The sequence below is a fragment of the Schistocerca serialis genome, chromosome 8 (genome assembly GCF_023864345.2).
Source record: "Schistocerca serialis cubense isolate TAMUIC-IGC-003099 chromosome 8, iqSchSeri2.2, whole genome shotgun sequence".
Classification (NCBI taxonomy): domain Eukaryota; kingdom Metazoa; phylum Arthropoda; class Insecta; order Orthoptera; family Acrididae; genus Schistocerca; species Schistocerca serialis.
The window spans coordinates 54,681,375-54,699,026 of record NC_064645.1 but is presented as its reverse complement, the minus strand read 5'-3'; the positions used below and the strand labels follow the sequence as shown (position 1 = coordinate 54,699,026).

General features: G+C 47.4%; 1 protein-coding gene across 1 annotated transcript in view; it reads right to left on the bottom strand.

Moving 5' to 3' along the window:
• Positions 1-14,393, bottom strand: part of LOC126416441 (uncharacterized) — a 243,333-nt gene extending 228,940 nt beyond the window's left edge. The window contains exon 1 of the mRNA XM_050084164.1: positions 14,300-14,393. The gene's annotated coding sequence lies outside the window, so the exon portion shown is untranslated. The remainder of the gene's footprint in view (positions 1-14,299) is intronic.
• Positions 14,394-17,652: the final 3,259 nt, after the last annotated feature.

Genomic DNA, 17,652 nt, shown 5'->3' with positions numbered 1-17,652 from the left:
TGTGGTAACGGTGATTAACTGCCTGTAGCCTTGCCTGTATTTCCGTTTCACTGGTTGCTTCATCTCTGAATACTGCGCCCAGATATTTGAACTCCCTGACTTGACGATAAGGACCTTCAGTTGTCTGTAAGGGTAGAAGTGGTTCTCGAGTTTCATTATGTCTGCGGTGTAGAATGATGTATTCCGTTTTGTCACGATTGATTTGAAGTCCAATTTTACTCGCTGGTGTTTCCAGAATGTCAGCTATTTCCCATAATTCTTCTTGCGACCCAGATAGTAGCGCTATACCATCGGCATATCTGAGGTACTTGATGTTCACATCCCCGGTCTGGACTCCTCTTAGTTCATTAGATATCTCTCGCATTACCTTCTCTAATGTGAGAGTGAAAAGAACAGGTGATAGTCCATCGCCATGCCGTAGCCCAGTTTTTATTTTGAATGCTTCAGTCAGCTCATTTCCAATTTTTACCTTTGCTGTAGTATCCATCAGGCAGGCCTTCGTGAGGCTTACAGGTTTCTCGGCAAAACGGAACTCTTCCAGACACCTCAAAATACTTTCCCGATGAACGAAATCACATGCTTTCCTGAAGTCGACAAACAGCATGTGTAGTTCTTGGCCAAACTCCCACCTTTTTTCTACAATCTACGTATAAAAAAGGTGCTATACTTTTTGATAGAAATTAAGTAATTCACAAGAATTATAGTAATTTACTCATGCAATCGTTATGTAGCATGTGAAAAATGGCTCTGAGCACTATGAGACTTAACTTTTGAGGTCATCAGTCCCCTAGAACTTAGAACTACTTAAATCTAACTAACCTAAAGACATCACACACATCCATGCCCGTGGCAGGATTCGAACCTGCGACCGTAGCGGTTGTGCGGTTCCAGACTGGTAGCATGTGAAGCTTAATTTTCAAACCAGAGTTTAAGTCCTTACGTAGCGTGTACCGGGATAGGGCATACCGCAAGAAGCAAAACTGAACAGCTAACGGAGTTGCAGTCATGAGGACGACGCTGATAAATTTCAGCTTAAAACGTCATCTGAAGAAGATGCCGCCAAGACTCTGAAACGCACCTCGACGTGAGTATAATAATGACAAATTTTACTGAGTCGCTACAGGATGTTTTCATTGTCCAGGCACGAAAAGATACGGCCACAGACTTGCATTCAACGGTAGGATTACGTTAAACAGTAGCCATTACAATCCTGTTTACTGCGTGCTTTGCTTTCTACAAAGACATGCTCCTGACAAGCAGTACTGCAGCTTTGGTGCAAATAAAACCAGGTTCAGGTAGTAGGAAAATTCATCAGAAGATCAAAACAAACTGCAAAACAATTTATAAAAGATAGCTGAATGGTGCAGTTGACCCCAAATAACGAAAAGTGTGAGGTCATCCACATGAGTGCTAAAAGTAACTCAAACTTCGATTACACGATAAATCAGTCTAATCTAAAAGCTGTAAATTCAACTAAATACCTAGGTATTACAATTACGAACAACTTAAATTGGAAGGAACACAGAAAATGTTGTGGGGAAGGCCAATCAAAGACTGCGTTTTATTGGCAGGACACTTAGAAAATGAAACAGACCTACTAAGGAGACTGCCTACACTACGCTTGTCCGTCCTCTTTTAGAATACTGCTGCGCGGTGTGGGATCATTACCAGATAGGACTGACGGAGTACATCGAAAAAGTTCAAAGAAAGGCAGCACGTTTTGTATTATCGCGAAATGTGGGAGAGATTGTCACAGAAATGATACAGGTTTTGGGCTGGAAATCATTAAAAGAAAGGCGTTTTTCGTTGCGACGGAATCTTCTCACGAAATTCCAATCACCAACTTTCTCCTCCGAATGCGAAAATATTTTATTGACACCGACCTACATAGGGAGGAACGATCACTACGATAAAACAAGGGCAATCAGAGCTCGTACGGAAAGATATAGGTGTTCATTCTTTCCGCGCGCTATACGAGATTGGAATAATAGAGAATTGTGACGGTGGTTCGATGAACCCTGTGCCAGACACATGAATGTGATTTGCAGAGTATCCATGTAGATGTAAATGAACAAACAGACTGACTCGCGTGCATATGGAATGTTTCTGCGGGAGATAACTGATGGCTCTTCACATTCAGGGCGACTACTACTGTTCTCTGTTGTTGCTGAGGCATTTATCATCTCTTAGTCTGAGCTAAGCTGAAATGTTGCAGACTTTCAGTGAAGTCAACCGATGCAACATGCAAGAGCCTCTGCGACGTTTATTACGTCAGACAGCACATGTTCTCTGCCGTTGACGATTCCGCTGTTTTTTTTTTTTTGTGGTTTTAGGGCGCAAAACTTCTATGGTCATTAGCGCCCAGCCCGCGACGTAGAAAACAGGAAAAAAACGAAATTTAAAATCAGCAGCAATGGAAACAAAGTCAGAAAATTTGAGAAACTAAAGGCAGAAGGAATGCTTAAAAGTCCACTATAGAAAGGGGTTGGTTGTCCCCAAAAAAAAGCTTCAAATGACTGACGTCATTTCACTGTCACTAATAAACTGTAGAACGCGGTCAGCTGAGCGCGTGTCATCTGCTAAAATCGACGATAGATCAGGCGATAGCTGTAGACGGGAGCGCAACGGATTAAAATAGGGGCATTCAATTAAAAGGTGTCTGACCGTCCACAGCTGAGAGCAGTGGGGACAGAGTGGGGGAGGATCACCGCTTAAAAGATGTCGATGACTAAAAAGACAGTGCCCTATCCGGAGTCGAGCTAAAATTACTTCCTCCCAACGACGCGTTCGGGAGGAAGAGGTCCAAGCGCAAGGAAGGGCTTTCACTTCCCGCAATTTATTGTGGGGAAGTGTTGACCAATGCGCATGCCATAAATGAGTAACTTGGCGACATAAACCGCTCCGTAGATCGGTAAACGGAAGAGACTGAAGAGCTGGCCGAGGAAGAGAGACTGCAGCCTTGGCCGCTATATCGGCCGCCTCATTTCCACAGATACCAGCGTGTCCCGGGAGCCAGAGGAACGCCACTGAGACGCCCCCCAGGTGGAGCAAGCGCAGACAGTCCTGAATCCGGTGGACCAGAGGGTGCACAGGGTAAAAAGCTTGGAGACTTAGGAGAGAGCTGAGAGAATCTGAGCAGATTACGTATTGTATCCGCTGATGGCGGCGGATGTAGTGAACAGCCTGGAGAACAGCGTAAAGCTCCGCAGTATAAACCGAACACTGGTCGGGAAGCCGAAAGTGATTTGGGGTGTCGCCAACAATATAGGCACTCCCTACACCTAACGATGTTTTCGAGCCATCGGTGTAAATAAATGTGGCTTCCGTCATTTGTGCACATAGAGCAGCAAATGCCCGACGGTAAACAAGTGTAGGGGTACCATCCTTGGGAAATTGACATAGGTCTCTGAGCAAGTCGATCCGGGGACGGAGCCAAGGCGGTGCTGTACCCCAAGTTGTCAAGAAGGTTTTAGGAAAGCGGAAGGAAAGAGAATGGAGCAGTTGAAGGAAGCGGACTCCCGGGGGTAGTAGGGAGGAGGAGCGGCCTGCATACCCGACATCAAAGGAGGCGTCGAAAAAAAGGTTATGGGCTGGATTAGCAGGCATGGAAGACAGATGGCTAGCATAACGACTCAGAAGGACTGCCCGCCGATTGGACAGCGGAGGTTCAGCAGTCTCAGCATAAAGGCTTTCCACAGGGCTGGTGTAAAAAGCTCCAGACACTAAACGTAATCCACGGTGGTGGATAGAGTCGAGACGCCGAAGAATAGACGGCCGAGCAGAGGAGTAGACTATGCTTCCATAATCCAATTTCGAGCGCACTAAGGCGCGATAGAGGCGGAGAAGGACCACTCGGTCCGCTCCCCAAGAGGTACCATTCAGGACACGGAGGGTGTTAAGGGAACGCAGACAGCGAGCCGAAAGATAGGAAACGTGGGAGGACCAGCACAGTTTTCTGTCAAACATAAGACCCAAGAATTTAGCGACGTCGGAAAACGGAAGGTTGACAGGACCTAGATGTAAGGAGGGCGGAAGAAACTCCTTACGTCGCCAAAAATTAACACAAACGGTCTTACTGGGTGAGAAACGGAAGCCGGTTTCGATGCTCCACGAGTGGAGGCGATCGAGACATCCTTGAAGACGTCGTTCAAGAAGGCTGGTCCGTTGAGAGCTGTAGTAGATCGCAAAATCGTCCACAAAGAGGGAGCCCGAGACATCAGGAAGGAGACAATCCATAATTGGATTAATGGCGATGACAAACAGTACAACACTCAGCACGGAGCCCTGGGGTACCCCGTTTTCTTGGGAGAAAGTACGGGAGAGAGTAGTGTTCACCCGCACCCTAAATGTGCGCTCTGCCATAAATTCGCGAAGAAAAAGGGGCAGCCGGCCTCTAAAGCCCCAAGAGAACAGTGTGCGGAGGATGCCTGTCCTCCAACAGGTATCGTACGCTCTCTCCAGATCAAAAAATATTGCTACCGTTTGGCGTTTCCGGAGAAAATTGTTCATGATATAAGTGGAGAGAGCAACAAAATGGTCAACAGCAGAACGATGCTTTCGGAATCCGCATTGGGCTGGTGTTAAAAGACTGCGGGACTCCAGCCACCAAGCTAAACGGTAATTCACCATACGCTCCAAAACCTTACAGACACTACTCGTGAGAGAAATGGGGCGATAGCTAGAGGGGAGATGTTTGTCCTTTCCAGGTTTCGGAACGGGAACGACAATAGCTTCCCGCCATCGCCTGGGAAAGGTACTGTCGGTCCAAATTCGATTATAAAGGCGAAGGAGGTAACGCAGGCTATGGGTTGATAAATGCAGCAACATTTGGACATGGATACCATCCGGTCCTGGGGCGGAGGAGCGAGAAGAAGAGAGTGCATGTTGGAGTTCGCGCATGGAGAAAACAGTATTGTAGCTTTCGCGATTTTGAGAGGAGAAAGCAAGATGTCGCACTTCCGCTGCACGTTTCTTCGGGAGAAACGCTGGCGGGTAATTTGAAGAGCCCGAAATCTCAGCAAAGTGCTGACCCAATGAGTTAGAAATTGCGACGGGGTCCACTAAGGTATCATGCGCGACAGTGAGCCCAGAGACCGGGGAGAAACTAGGCGCGCCTGAGAACCGTCGAAGCCGACTCCAAACTTCCGAGGAGGGAGTGAAGTTGTTAAATGCGCTAGTAAAGAATTTCCAGCTTGCCTTCTTGCTATCGCGGATGACGCGACGGCATCGCGCACGGAACTGCTTATATCGGATACAGTTGGACAAAGTTGGATGGTGACGGAAAATGCGAAGAGCACGTCGCCGCTCACGTATTGCGTCACGGCATGCCTCGTTCCACCAAGGAACTGGAGGGCGCCGGGGCAATTCGGAGGTGCGTGGTATTGAACGTTCCGCAGCTGTGAGAATAACGTCGGTAAAATGTGTGACCTCATCGTCGACGCTGGGAAAGCGACGGTCATCGAATGTCGCTAGAGACGAAAACAGTGTCCAATCGGCTTGGGCAAACTTCCAGCGTCGCGAGCGCATATATGGCAGTTGAGGCGGCAGTCGAAGAACACATGGAAAGTGGTCACTCGAGTGTGTATCATCAATGGCGAACCATTCGAAGCGCCGAGCTAGCGGAACAGTACCAACCGCAAGGTCCAAATGGGATAAATTTGCCGTGGAGGCAGATAAAAATGTGGGGACCCCAGTGTTGAGGCAGACTAGATCCGCTTGGTGGAAGACGTCTAGCAATAGTGAGCCACGTGGACAAGGATGTGGAGATCCCCAAAGCGGGTGGTGGGCATTGAAGTCCCCAACCAACAAATAGGGGGGTGGAAGCTGATCAAGAAGATGAAGGAGATCAGCTCGTGCCAATGGTGTAGACGATGGAATGTATACCGTACAAAGAGAGAACGTGAACCCAGAAAGGGAAAGACGGACGGCGACAGCTTGGAAGGAAGTGTTTAAGGGGATTGGGTGATAATGGAGAGTATCATGGAGCAGAATCATGAGTCCTCCATGGGCTGGAGTGCCTTCAACAGAGGGGAGGTCATATCGGACGGACTGAAAATGAGGGAGAACAAAGCGGTCATGGGGACGCAGCTTTGTTTCCTGAAGACAGAAGATGACCGGCGAGTAGGATCGTAAGAGGATCGACAATTCCTCCCGATTGGCGCGAATGCCGCGGATATTCCAGTGGATAATGGACATTGGGTGAACAGAAAATGGAGGAACGTGACCAAGGGTGCTGTCAACTCAACGACTGCTCAGAGCTTGCGACCGACAGCATGGAATGGCATTCAGTCGAAGGCAGAAGATCCTGATCCATAGGTTGGTCAGGAGCAGCTCCTGCCACCAACGATCGGCCAGTTGACCGGCCACCAACAGTGCGCCTCGGAGACACAGAAGATGGCCGAGGGCGATTTCCGCCAGGTGGTGCTGTAGATGGGACACGCCTTGGCGGAGAAGGAGAGGAACTGTGTTTCTTCGTAGCCTTCTTGGAGGTATGTTTAGATGAAGGAGGAACCGATGGTTGTGAAGGTGTAGTACGTAAAAACTCTTCACGAGAATGCTCTTTTTTTGAAGACTTGGCGTCTGACTTTTGGGCTCGAGATTTAGCAGAACCCGACGAAGGGTGAGCCATAGAGTGGGCAGGCGAAAGAGGTGAGGTTGAACGGGCGATCTTTGCGCTGGCCGATCTGACGACCGTGGTACTAAATGTGAGGTCGCAAGTCTGCGTGGCCGCCTCCTTTGTTGGCCAAGGAGAAGCAAGGACAGTGCTGTATTTTCCTTTCTGAGGCACGGTGGGCTGTCGACTGGCGAGTAACTTTCGAGCAGCAAAGGTCGACACCTTTTCCTTCACTCTTATTTCCTGGATCAGCTTTTCGTCCTTAAAAACGGGGCAATCTCGAGAGGAAGCAGCGTGGTCACCCATACAGTTGATGCAGTGAGGGGATGGAGGTGGACAAGCACCCTCATGGGCATCCTTGCCACACGTAACACATTTGGCCGGATTGGAACAGGACTGGCTGGTGTGATTGAACCGCTGACATCGATAGCAACGCGTAGGGTTTGGGACATAAGGGCGAACGGAAATTATCTCATAGCCTGCTTTGATTTTTGATGGGAGTTGAACTTTGTCAAATGTCAAGAAGACAGTGCGGGTTGGAATGATGTTCGAGTCAACCCTTTTCATAACCCGATGAACAGCGGTGACGCCCTGGTCAGACAGGTAGTGCTGAATTTCTTCGTCAGACAATCCATCGAGGGAGCGTGTATAAACGACTCCACGCGAGGAATTTAAGGTACGGTGCGGTTCCACCCGGACAGGAAAGGTGTGGAGCAGAGAAGTACGCAGCAATTTTTGAGACTGGAGGGCACTGTGTGTTTCTAACAACAGGGTACCATTCCGTAATCTGGAACAAGACTTTACAGGACCCGCAATTGCGTCGACACCTTTCTGAATAATGAAAGGGTTGACCGTGGAAAAGTCGTGACCTTCGTCAGACCGAGAAACAACAAGGAACTGTGGCAACGATGGAAGAACCGTCTGTGGCTGAGACTCAGTGAACTTACGTTTGTGAGCAGACATAGTGGAAGGTGAGGAAACCATTGCGGAAGAATCCCCCATGATTACCGGCGTCTCCGATGGCGCGCTCCTCCCTTGTGGGGGCCCTCACCGAGGGCACACCCGCCTTAGGTGATTGTTCACACCTCAGGTCACACCTCCCGACAAACGGACGGAGGGACCAATCGGCACTTTCGGAAGGTATCAGCTCGGGTAATCACCCCTCCCTGGGCCTGGCCGTTACCAGGGGGTACGTACGTGTCCTACCTGTCTACCCGGGGCGGGGAATTACGCGTTACCCCGTCACCGGCTACGCATGGAAGTGCGTGGGTCGGCCTTCAGACACGCACAGGGAGGAAAAAAGAGAAAGGGAAAGGAAAGAAGAGGGGGTCTCAAACGCCGCAGCGGAGAAAAGGGCAAGGAGAAGAGGGAAGGAAAAGAGAAGGACAGAGGAAGGACGAGGACTTGTAAGTGTAGAAAGCAAGTAAGTTGGAAAAGTTTCGAGCGTCCGTCTCCGGACGTAGGCACAAACCATACTCCCAGAGGGGGAGAAAGGGAAGGAAATAGCCAGAGGTGAGGGGGGGGGGCGAAGATGGGGGACGGGGGACGGGGAGGGATGCGGAAAGGGAAGGGAAGGTATGCAGCCCGGAAAGGAAGGAGGGCCACATTAGCTCGGGGTCCCGTGCTCGCTACACACGTGTCCACAAAAGAGTTGTGGACCCCCTGGGGGGACGATTCCGCTGTGTCAGAAACAGCAACGACCCAGGTTCTAGTAATTAAAGACACTCGTGTTACCAAGTTATTTTTACAGCTCACGCACAAAGATGCCACCGTTTACCTCTGTGTGTTCGGAGGGCCATACAGGTAGATCTATTTGTATTCGGAACTGCACAGTAGACTGGCAAATACATAAAGTGAAATGAACTGCAAAGGGAACTCTACAACGAAACTACAGACACACTTTTAGCGTCACTCACTTAGGGATGCCTATCTAGCTGGGACCTCGTCGGGACACACTCGGATGAGGGTGTGGGAATGAAGTATTTTTATTTGGAACGCAATTACATGGAACTTGTTGCGCCATGTATACACCATAATTTTCGGAGGATATCCCCTTTTTCAGCAAGTCTTTTCACTTTTACGTATTTATAAAACTCCATGCAAGTCAGCTTCTAGTTAAACTGGCACTGTAAGACTGATTCCATAGTCCCTGGCAGCAGTCGATTTCTTTCATCAGTCCACTGGGCCGACATCAGCGAAAATACTCTTGCCACAGTGGCGTTGTGTACGGGAATGGAAAACAAATACTCACATAATTTTAGCAGTTGCGATTTGCATTCAGGATTTTCGGGTTTCTGAAGAAAGTAATTCCACCTTTCTCCCTCGACTTCAGAATTTTCTCAACGGTGGGCATTAACGACAGCCATATTGTTTTTGAGTGAGATGAAGATGACGATTGACATCTAAGGGAAAGAAGAAAAGAAAGGAGACGTACAGCACAATAACATGAGAAAGGAAAAACCAGAAGAACGACAAAAGGACAACCAACAATACTATGGACAAAACAGGAAAAGAACACCACAGAGAGAAGCAAGAAACAGGTAGAAGGGGTAAAAACAAGACAGCAGATGACCGTGGCTGAACGAGCACGAGAATAAAAAGGAAAAGCCAGCCACTCTGAGACACATCAAAACATCCAACCTAAATGCATTAGAGTGGAAAACATAAAGGGAGAAAGCATAAAACCCACCGTCACGTATAAAACATAAAACTAAATTAGCCGATGAGGCGTTGTCAGCTAAAATTAATGGCAATGAGTCCGGTTACTGAAGAGTCCGTCGCAGGGCAGCCAAAGAAGGACAGCTCACCAAGATATGGGCCACTGTCAGCCGGGCGCGGCACCGACACTAAGGTGGATCATCATGGCGCAGGAGGTGGCCGTGTGTCACCCAAGCGTGGCCAATGCGGAGCCGGCAGAGAACCACAGAGTCCATGACAAAGGCCCGCATGCAGGAATGCCACACATGGGGCAGTCTCCCTAATGGCACGCAGTTTGTTGTGCGTGCTGAAGTTATACCATTTCGTCTCCCAAAGCCACAAAACGTTGCTGCATAGTACTGAACGCAGGTCAGTTGCAGAGAAGCCGATCTCCATAAGCGGTTTCTGTGTAGCCTCTTTGGCCAGCCTGTCGGCAGGTTCGTTGCCTGGGATTCCGACGTGACCTGGGGTCCAGACAAACACCACTGAACGACTGGACTGTTCCAGGGCATAGATGGACTCCTGGATAGTCGCTAACAAAGGATGAGGAGGGTAGCACTGGTCGATAGCTTGTAGGCTGCTGAAGGAGTCAGTACACAGGAGAAACGATTCGCTGGGGAATGAGCGGATGTGCTCAAGAGCACGAGATATAGCCACCAGCTCGGCAGTGAAAACACTTTAGCCATCGGGCAAGGAATGCTGTTCAATATGTCCTCGATGGTCATACGCGAAGCCGACTTGAGCATCAGCCATCGAGCCGTCAGTGTACACCACTTCGTGGCCTCAGTACACGTCAAGAATCGAGAGGAACTGGCAGCGGAGAGCCGCGGGGTTAACTGAGTCCTTAGGCCATGTGGAAGGTCCAGGTGAAGGCGCGGCCTAGGCTTACACCATGGAGGTGTACGTGAGTGGACCTCAGGTATAGATGGTAAAGGCAGGGACTTCAGTTCTGAAAGAAGGGATCGGACGCGAACTGCAATTGGAAGCTCTGACCTGGGTCGCCGATGCGGAAGATGAACTGCCGTGGGAGGGAAAAGATGGCGATTCGGATGCGCAGGAGAACTACGAACGTGTGCAACTTAACTGGCCAGCAATTGTGCACGCCTAACCTGCAATGGAGGGACTCTGGTCTCCACCAGGACGCTGATCACTGGACTCGTACTAAAAGCTCCTGTCGCTAGGCGAACGCTACAGTGGTGGACTGGGTCGAGTAAACGCAACGCCGAGGGCGCCGCTGAACCATAAACCAGACTCCCGTAGTCAAGGCGGGATTGAACAAGGGCTCTGTAGAGCTGTAGCAGCGTAGAGCGATCTGCACCCCAGTTGGTGTCGCTCAGGCAGCGGAGGGCATTGGGGTACTACCAGCACTTCCGCTTAATCTGACGACGGTGAGGAAGCCAAGTCAATCGAGCGCGAATGTTCCGTCGTAGTGTGCACAGAATTTTACGGAAAGATTTAAAGCTGCAACCGTACGAGGTACAGGTTGGGCAACAGTTAAACGAAAGTGATTATAAAAAGCGAATGACTGTGTTGAACTGTTGACTAAAATGAGGGACAAGGAAGGCTTCTTAAATTTGCTATGGATGAGTGAAGCGGCACATTTTCACCTCAGTGTTTATGTTAACCAACAACTGCCGTTACAGGTGCGACGACAATCTTCATGAAGTCCATCCACGCCCTTCGACACAGGCAGAAAATGACGGGGCGGTGCGCTGTTTTTTCAGTGGGCGTCATATCGGACATTGCTTATTCGTGGATGAATGTGGGCGAGCAACCAGTCACATCTCAGCGGTATGCTTCCACGGTACACACATTCCTCGCACCTTAACTTTAACAGTTTCCTACAAATGTGTATTTGTTTCAGCAAGATGATGCTACATCCCACTCTGCTCAAATTTAAATGGCAGCAGTGCGCAGTGTTTGGTAAGCACATCAGATCAAGGAATGTTGATACTTATTTTGTGGTCTCCCAGATCTCCCGACTTATCAGTCTGTGATTATTTCCTTTGAGGTTTTCTGAAACACAACGTCTACACACAGTTGTGTAACTGAAAGACACTATTCGTGAAGAAATCGAGAACATTCCTATACAGACGCTTGAAGTCGTCGTGAACAATTTGCATCGCAGACTGAGTGCCATCGTAACAATGATGGCCACCTGCAAGACATTTTCAAAACATGCGCAACGCGTGAAATGACAATAAACAAGGATTTCATTGTTGTGATTTAAAATGTTTCACAGTATAATCCTAAGGCTGTTTTGCCGTTTGTTTTGCCGTTTCTAAATCGGCCCTCTTTCATGCAATGCCCTGTACGTAAATGTTCAAATGTGTATGAATTGCTAAGGGACCAAACTTCTGAGGTCATCGGTCCATAGACTTACACTATGCTTAAAACAATATACACACCCATGCCCGAGGCAGGATTCGAACCTCCGGCGTGAGGGACCGCGCAGACCGTGACATGGTGCCTCAAACCGCGCGGCCCTGTATGTAATCGCATCACCTGCGAAAAATGTGAATACCATGTCCAAGGTTATTAATATACATCCACATCAAGGTTTCCAACAATTCTCTATGGCACAGCCGAAGTTACTTCTACATCTGTGGATGACTCTCCGTCCAAGATAACTCGCTTCATCCTCGCTACCAAGAAATCCTCAATCCAGTCGCGAATTTCACTTGATACGCCGTACGATCGTACTTGCGATAATAAGCAAAGGTGTGGCAGGCCTACAGAGTCAAATGCTTTTTCTTCCCGTAGCACCATTTCACTCTAACCACAACTAACACTTTCACAAAACGGTCATGACAGTAATGTGTTGACATCTGTGAATGATAACTTGTTGCACACGAGAACTGCTAATCATGCCGCGCATAAATGTGTCAAAGGACGTGAACGGCGATTTATTACTTCATGTTTCAACCACATGCGAGAAACATGCAAGTTACAGGCTATCAAAATAACGTCAACGCGTGCTGCCATTTCATGTAATATATAACAGTGAGAAACATATTGCGTCAGCAACGTTACCCATCGTCATACTGTGGTCTCAGGGAAACGCAGTAGCTATGACGTTGGAAAGAAACACAACAGTGAAGAAGTAATCAGCGCCATTTAGGGCTAATGGTTGTGGGTGGTATGTGACTTTCCTACCAGTTTAGCAATTCAAGCGTTCGTTTACACTTTTATACCAATGCTATGTTTTGTAACATGAAAGACGTTTTAATAAAGGCACGGATGAAAATACAAAGGAAGGAAGATTAGGGTTTAACATCACGTCAACAGCGTGGTCATTAGTGACGAAACACAAGCCCGCATTAAGGAAGAATGGGGAAGGAAATCGGCAGTGTCCTTTCTATAGAACCATCCCACACGGACGGACCGACCGACCGGATAAGTGTAGGTGTTCTGGCTGACTGATTTTCGGGTCAGGAACACGGTTGGGTGTGACAGTCCGACTACTAACTCCCGCTCCACAACACACAACATGTGTGCCGTGTGTAGCGCTGTTGTGCCGGCCGCTCGACGAAAGTTCGTCTTTTGTCAGTGAGCATGCTGTTATAAAATGCTGTTCACATATGGCTAACGTGACAAAGCGCGAGGGGTACGAAACTTTTAGGACAGTTTCTAGAGAAATCGAAATACCGCAAATGTTTGTGGGATACGTTTTGCAAGGAACACACCAATCGAAGTGCAAGAAAAGAAGCACTTGTTTCATTTTTTTAAAGAATCCATTATACTTAGGCAGTAAAAGGATATATTTTTTATGAATAAAAGTCGCTCGAGTGTTTTATGATACTTATCGGAAATGAAAGCTGAAACCGGGATAGATTAGGATTTTGGGTTTATAGGAAATCTAAAAATCGAAACAGAGACAAATTGGATTTTAAGCTTCATTTCCGATAAGGACCGGATATAAAAACCTAAAATTCGAAATATAGACAGTCGAGGGAGTTTTGTTCATGAATTACGCTTCTATCGCCAGCCATTTCTGCTATTAAGAGCAAAGTGTAGAACTTTTTTTTTTTTCAGTTCTAACAGTTGGTGTATGCTTCATTTATTATGTATCTCTTGCATTTATGAGATTATATGCTCCACCACTGTGTGTAGTATTTCTTCTAAGTTGAAATGAGGTACTTAAATTTACAGAGACATTTGTTACATACAAAAATAAATCAATGAAGCTTACATTATCAACATCTGGGAATCATTTTAGGTAGTAACTGTGGGGATCCATTGTACTGCATTTGTGGTCCTCGAACTTGTACCAGTGGCTACAAACCGTAATGTAACTTAACAGCCTAAGGTGACATCTTGTCTCATTAGTATCCGTAGTCGTCAAATATGGTTCCCGTCTCCTTAAGTAACAGAAAGTCTGTTTTTTCTTTGTTAGCTCCAAAAAGCCAAGACAAATCCCCTACACAAAGAGCGTCAGTTGTTCCACTGAACACAGGCGAACATACAGATATTCATATGCTGCGGTTTTCTAAAGCTCATTACGTGTGTCCACTTCTCCTTTAGAAAGTGCTTTGAAGATAATGTCTTGTGCAGAACAAATTTATGCATCCCGATTGCAACAAACATGTTTCATTAGTACTGCGACGTCATCACTGTAGCATTTAATTATCTTGTACAGTAAATAAAAACTCCTGATGGTTCGACAGAAATGAAAAACGACTGGAAAAGTTAAAGCAAAAAGAAACAAAATTTTTTTTATCCAACATGGCATCCTCAGACTACTTCAAATCATATGCGTTCCTACACTTTCCGCGTGGACAAATGCACAAAATCCTCCTGCCGCTTTGCTACAACTCAGAAGATAGAATTAGTAATATGTTAACACCGTCTTGCCTGAATATTTTCATCATTAACGAAGAGTAGAAATAAAGCTGTCAACTAGATGGAACGTGCATTTAGTCCTACACAGTGCCTTATCAGACGGGAAATGTGGGCACCAGGAGTTGCAGAGCATTGAGCAGTACTCACAGTAAACTACGACTCGCAGCGCTCACAACAATCGGTTGGCGCACCACCTGCTGCTGCTGCTGCTGCCGTGTGCTGCCGCCTTCTGGGACGTCACGCCGAAGACTGCCGGCCTGTTGCACTGTGGAGCGCGGCGTGGCGACGACAGCGCCTCCGGCGGTGGCTGCGCGAGGCGTCGCCGCGCGCCGGCGCCCGCCCGCCGCCCACGCATGTCGCTCATACCCGATTCCCAGAATATGTCGCCCCTTCTTGCTACTTATTCTCAGTATCTCCTACAATTTTACTTGCTGGCTTTTTATTCTACGAAACAGAACTATAGTGAGTTGCGTAATCTCCTGTCTTCTTGTCTGAGGACGTCATAGACATGGCCCGATTTACAGTCTGTGGCGAACTAGCGTAAGGCCTATATAGATGAACAAACTCGTTCATCTCGTAAAATGTACACTTTCGCGATCGGAAATGTCACAATTAATAAAATGTTCCGGGCTATTATGCCGTGGTCGAACGGCTTTCACGTTTAAACTCGAGGTTTCGTCCCCATCTACGGAGGACATTTTCAATGGGATCGTAGCTTCTTTGAGTGTCCGATTCACCCCCTGGCTCGCTACAGACTGTAGCAAAATTGCCGGCCGCGGTGGTCTCGCGGTTAAGGCGCTCAGTCCGGAACCGCGCGACTGCTACGGTCGCAGGTTCGAATCCTGCCTCGGGCATGGATGTGTGTGATGTTCTTAGGTTAGTTAGGTTTAAGTAGTTCTAAGTTCTAGTGGAGTGATGACCACAGATGTTAAGTCCCATAGTGCTCAGAGCCATTTGAACCATTTTTTTGTAGCAAAATTCCGTTAACGCGTGCTTCCGCCCAGAGGCGTGACATCACATGTTTTGAGTAACCGAGCGCAGTTGGCCATTGTCGCTTGCCGACATCCGCTGTCGCTACCACCACTACGGTGGCTGATTGGTACGTGTCATCTTCAGCACCGGCATCCAACTGTCATTCAGTTTCACGCCGTCGTTCTTCCTACTCGAAATCCTGGAGTGTTTAACAATCCCTATGACCTCTCAGTACAGCCTTTCATAGTAGCTGCTTAGGAACCAGTACTTCAGTCCTATCAAAATGAATGTGGTGGTCTTTTGGCTGCAGAGCGCGTTCCACAACAGCTAATCTGTCAACCTCCACCATTCATAAATTGCTCTTGTGCTCTTCTAGTCATTTTTTGACCGTTCTTTTTGTAGCAGCCACGTACCCCTCCACACAACTACACGGCATCCTATAAATTCCTCCTTTTTTCAGCATCCTCAGCCAATTTTAGTTATCTTATATCTTGCGAGTGGGATAATAGATTACCGCGATGTTCTTTCTATTTTTGCAATATTTTTCCTATCGGTCAGTAATGTCCTTAGTAAAAGGCAGGAAAACTTTCGACTTCACAGGCGCTTGTGCATCCCTGTCATTTCTGCACGATGGTTTAGTGCTCTTTTTACCTCAGCGAACGAATAACCGTTCTAGAGCAATACATTGCGGAGATGTTTTAATTCCGCGTGAGGGAGCTGGTTTCGTAGATGTTCCTTACTCTATCCGCCAGAGTTCTTATGATGTCCAGCTTTTGTTGTGGGTCGAGGTTCCAATCCAGTTGCAGGTAACGGTCTGTGTGCGTGGGTTTCGGTAAAATGTGCGACCTAAGCTACAACCTCTTTTGTTGAAAACTAACACGTAAAGAAAATTTAAAGTTGCACCTGCTTCTTCCTCCATGGTAAACTGGATCTTCGGATTAATCTCGTTGAGATGTTTGTGAAAATGAGCTAGTTCCTCTCTGCCATGCCTCCACAAAACAAATGTATCATCCACGTACCGGAACCGTATATTCGGTTCCTTTTTCGCAATCTCCATTATCTCCTCCGCGATTTTTTTTCATGAACAAATTCGCAGTATGGTCCCGGCGGAGGTTCGAGTCCTCCCTCGGGCATGGGTGTGTGTGTTTGTCCTTAGGATAATTTAAGTTAAGTAGTGTGTAAGCTTAGGGACTGATGACCTTAGCAGTTAAGTCCCATAAGATTTCACACGCATTTGAACATTTTCAATTCGTAGTAACTGGGCTTTAGGGGCTCCCAGTAGCCAGGCCATCCGTCTGTTCATAGAACCCATCGTTCCATTTCAAATATGTTTTTGTGAGACAATATTCGAACAGTTGTGCAATATCGGTAGGGAAAATCCGATTCAGCTGTTGCAACACCTCTCTGAGCGGAACAAGAGTAAATAGCGATGCCACATCAAAACTTCATAATACGTATGCCCCCGACTGGAGCACTACGCCGTTTAATTTACTGATTAGAATGTGACTTCTTGATAGACTGATCGGATCGGCCCAAGTACGGTCGTAATACAGTTGTCAAAATCATGGCAATCGAATAAATGGGAGAACCAGGTGCACTCACTAAACGTCTTAGAGAAATATGGTCTTTGTGCATCTTCTGCAACCCATAAAGTCTTCGTGGCAGCGCAACTGAATTGAACAGACTTTTCTGAACGCTCTTTTCGCTAGATGACTTTTATTTATCAACCGTGTAACAGTCGTAAGAGCTTTTACCGTGGTGTCTTTACTCATCTACCTATATGTTCGATCCTCCTTAAAAATGTCGTCTGTAGATGCGGACGAAACGTTGGGTTCAAATGTGAAATCCATTTGTCCACGGCAAAACAGACCGGATCATTTTATTAATTGTGACATTTCCGGCCGTGAAACTTTACATTTTATAGTTAGACGCCACTGTAGGGAGCAGATCTCAAGAAATGTGCTACGGATGGAAGGACTCTAGAAAAGCAGAGTGCAGCTTTCGTGTTCTCTCATATTTCTGTCTCGTCGCACAGCCGTCAGTGTTATTCCGAAGTTTTTGAGGGATAAGCGGGTATGCAGCTGAGCCAAGGCGCAGCGGATTTTCAAACGGATAGAAGAGACCTTTATCACGTGAGCGGGTTCAACAGACCCGCCGGGAACTGGCAAGCACAGACACTAAGCTACTTCGTGGACTTCACAAAGGCATATGACTCCATCGACAGACAGACTCTTGTTAGGAGCCTGAAGAACAGAGGACTTGATGGAACTACACAAGAACACATAAAAGAAATTCTGACAGACACAAAAGCAAGGGTGAGATTCAGAGGAGCACTGTCAGAAGAATCTGAGATCAAGACTGGTGTTAAACAGGGAGCTGGATTGTCACCATTGTTGTTCAATGTAGCATTGGACGAAGTGATCAGGCAGTGGAGAGCAATAAATGAGGAAATGGGAATATCAAAGCCCCATGTGGGGGACAGAAGGGACAACAGTGCCCAAGCGGACTGCCTAGCCTTTGCAGACGAC